This window comes from Sinocyclocheilus grahami, unplaced genomic scaffold (genome assembly GCF_001515645.1).
Source record: "Sinocyclocheilus grahami isolate Dianchi unplaced genomic scaffold, SAMN03320097.WGS_v1.1 scaffold280.1, whole genome shotgun sequence".
NCBI lineage: Eukaryota > Metazoa > Chordata > Actinopteri > Cypriniformes > Cyprinidae > Sinocyclocheilus > Sinocyclocheilus grahami.
Window position 1 is genome coordinate 1,216,438 of NW_015505459.1, and position 4,315 is coordinate 1,220,752.

Sequence of the window (4,315 nt, forward strand, 5' to 3'; positions counted from 1 at the left end):
ATATATATATATATATATATCTGAATTGGTTATGTCAAAGAATTTGGGCTAAAATGTGATTAATTGTGTCACAGTGCAAAACAACTTTAATGGTCCTAAAATAGAGGACCAATGAAACAATTCATTTGTTTTTTCTTTTCAATTTTGGCAGAGAAGTGTGACCTGGGCGTGTTCTTGTAATATTATACCTCTAGGTATAAATCCTTCATTTACTCCCCCGTCTGATTATCAACATGCTCCATGAATCTGAATCACAGTTCCACCCAGGGACACTTGAACAACACAAAGCCTTCCGGCAGGACCTCCTCCCCATCCAGGCTTTGAGAGCTCATGTTTTCAATCAAATCCCAATTTATGAACAATCCTCCATGAACCCATGAACAGATGTGGTTTGGAGAGCAAGAGGAGGCAAACAAAGGCCATTTGCGATGTCCTGTCAGCACATTAATTCAAGATGGGGCTGTTGACTGTAGCTTCATAATTGATATTTTACACCACAAAGGTAATTAAACATGTTGACTTAGAGCAGATGCGGGCTCAAATGAGCAGAATTCAGCCAGGAGTAAAACAGCTTTGAGTGTCTTAATACTCACTTTATAGCGTTTGGGTGGGACAGTCATTCCAGGGAAATAGTTTGTGCTGTAATATTTTCACTTAAAAACATAACGTAATTGCTCAGATTGAACTCTTATATAAACCAAAAACATTTGTCATCTTAGTGATGTTTCTCAAGTAAACGTGTCCTGTTTTAAATAGAATCCCATTTCACTGGGGAATAAAAAATAAATATTTTCTGTCTGAACTCTGAGTTTACTTGCAATTCTGTTTTTTTTGTTTGTTTTTGCCACGGAATAAGAAAAGTAATTGCAACTTTTTATCTAAAATTTTGACCTTTTCTCACAATTGCAAGGTCATATCTCACAATGTGGACTTTTCTTCTCAGAACTGCGAGATTATATCTAGACTAGAAGAGTTTATATCTCACAATTCTGAAATTTTTTATGAGTCAAACTCATAGGTATAATATATAGAATTGTGAGTATAGAAGTCAGAATTGTGAGATAAAAAGTGGAAATAACCTTTTTAATTTATTAGTTTTTTATTCTGTGGCTTCTGTGAAATCTACTAATATATTCAAAAGACTACTCAAAAGAATATCATAGAAGTTGTAGGTTGTATAACAAGCATGAAACATGTTCACAATGCTACTGCGGCATTCCAGCACACCCACAGATTTCCTACAGACTGTCTGATGCATCCTGCTCAAAAAAAATGGTAAGAGGTTTCCAAAATCGTAAGCTTTTTATCTGTCCTCTGAGACGGAAAGTTGAGTTTGCAAGGTAACAGGCTGCTACAGAGCGCTTCGGAGGAACAGCTACTGTAGTTTGGCAAAGTCTGCAAAAGTCTCTGCGAGACTACAGCAGAGTTAACCATGAAATATTAAAGATATTTTCTCTCGAAGGGAGGACGATCTGCATTCTTCTGTTAGTTCTGTCTTACTCTTACTGAAAACTTGTGCTGCGTGGCTTTAAAAACTGACAGGAATTATGCAATTTTACTATTTCATAATAAACTTTTACTATTATCTGCTGGTAAAGTGCACTTTCTTGCACTTTTTGAGATGACGAGCCGTGAGTATCAGGTAGTTATAATGTAGAATGCTGTTCCAAACCTGTATGCTGTTATTTTTGTTCTACACACAGTGGAGAAGGTTGGATATCAATAATATAATGTCATAGGTTCCTTATATCATTACATCAAACCTGCTCCATATGTGATTTGAGAGCCTCAGCGGTGATGACTTCCATATCAATAACATTCATATCCATGACAAACATCTCTCTTATGTTACAATTTCCATGTATTCACCTCTCATAACATCTTTAACTCTTTTCATTCAGTGCTGAAGTGCAAATGGAAAACCTCTCTACGCTTTCTTATTTCATCTGGACTAAGAATGGTTATAGGAGCTAATGCTTGAATAGATATGTCACTATTCATTAAATCATGCAGCATTTGTCTCCTAAATTTTAGGAGCAATGCTTTTGGCATTGATCAGTTCCTCCAGGTAATTTCATAATTCAATTTTCTCTGTATTCTGTTTCTGCAGGTATCAGCAAGCAGAGGAAATCATTGAAATACGATATTTTTATTAAGATTATCGATTTGTAATTATAACTGTACAGATAATGCCTTTATCTCTAATTACTAATGTGTCTGGAGGTGTTTGCCAGCAGGTACTGTTCGTTCAGGAGTGGTCAAATGTACATGTCTGAAGGCATTGCTTCGCAATATTATGTTTCTCAGATAGTTTGACAGATAATTAGATTGATGAATGAGAATCTCACTAATGCGTTCATCAATAGGAAAGGGACTCTTTTCATTAAGGTTCACCACTGTTGTTGCTAGGGTGTTCTTGTTGGTTGCTAGGTGCACATATTAAGGCATCATTCATATAGGGCAAATGGTGCATTATCAGATACATTTTGAACATGCAAGGTAACCCAAGCAACACAATTGAACAATTACTAAGTACTAATTATATAAATAAATGCTCTGCAGGAATGTTTAGTAGACAGATTGAATGATTTAAACACCACTGTCTTAAATACCGCATCTTGAAGCACTTGATATGAAGGCCACAGGGGCAGAAACAGAAGCATTAACACAAAAGCAGAAGCACTTTGAGAGACGTACACATCATGGCAGGTCATTTACAGATGAGAACACTGTTTTGTCTGAGCCACTCGCCTCTAAACATTACTGCTTTCTCCTTGAGCCTGCAGTTTAAAAGCTGCTGTACTTTGGAGGTTTAAAGTATTTTATCTGCTGTTTTTTTAGATCATTCTATCTATCTATCTATCTATCTATCTATCTATCTATCTATCTATCTATCTTCTATCTATCTATCTATCTATCTATCTATCTATCTATCTATCTATCTGTCTGTCTGTCTGTCTGTCTGTCTGTCTGTCTGTCTGTCTGTCCACTCATTGTTCTGTATATTGTTGGATTGTTCTATCTATCTGTCCATTGTTCTATCCATCATATCTATCCACCTATCTATCCATTGTTCTGTCCATTGTTGTATTGTTGAATCGTTTTATCTATCTATTGTTCTATCTATCATTCTATCCATCTGTCATTCTAGCCATCCATCCATCCATTGTTGGACCATCTAACAATTTAGCAATCTAACAATTATCGTTAGTTAATCAAAATAAGTTAATCTTGACCAGTGTTGGGGGTAACGCATTACAAGTAACATGAGGTATGTAATCAGATTACTTTTTCAAGTAACTAGTACAGTAACGCATTACTTTCTTAATTTAGAAGAAAATATCTGAGTTACTTTTTTCAAAAATGTTCCCATTTATTGACTGACAGCTCTCCTGTCTCCATGTTGAGAGAAATCGGGAGTACTGTGTGAACATGATGGTTACTGTAATTCTAAACTAAATGTGAACATGCATTTATTTATCTCACTTGCACAAAACAGATTCACTATTCCTCAAAATGAATAAAAACAGTGAAATGCAACCCTACAATAATTAAATATGTTAAATCATACAAATATCTTTTATGTTTAATCCACTTTTATTAACCAATATCTTTACTGCTGACCATCAATTATCTAGTTCAAACAAATTAATAAGAAAAAAATGACTTTAGATAAACATACCACTTATGTTTCTTTTTTTATTGCTGAAGAGTGTTGAACTTTCTTCCTCTTTGTCCTATTCTTCATGCAATCCAGAATGGTTTGAGCTGTGCCCTCTACTGTACAGATGTTAAAGGTGCAATAGGTGATTGTCTTCAGACATTTTTTTTGTTATGCTGGTTGAAAGTCTCTTCACATCCGGATAGCAATCATTAAGTTAAGTGGTCTTAATGTATTTATCTGTATTTATATATTCTGTGGAAGGCATAGGACCAAGAAATGTTCATCCAATCAAAACGCTCGGTCCGAGCGTTTTAATTGGCTTTCCTACCTGCCTGTCATGGTATGTATTAGCATAACTCCGCGCACCCTGTTCATGCAGACAGGACACGTCATCAGCGCGTTCACGCACGCTGTGCAGACAGAACGAGAATGGCAGACAAACATCAACAACCCGATCTTCCTTCCTGGTATTGTAGTACTTTTAAAGATTTCTCACCGATGAATGACACATGATGTATCCCAGCGGTTCCTAATCACAGTCCTCGCGCCCCCCGCTCTGCATATTTTGAATGTCTCGCTTAGTTAACACACCCGATTCAGATAACACCTACACAGTGTTCATTGCTCCCTACTCCCTGAGCAGGGGAAATC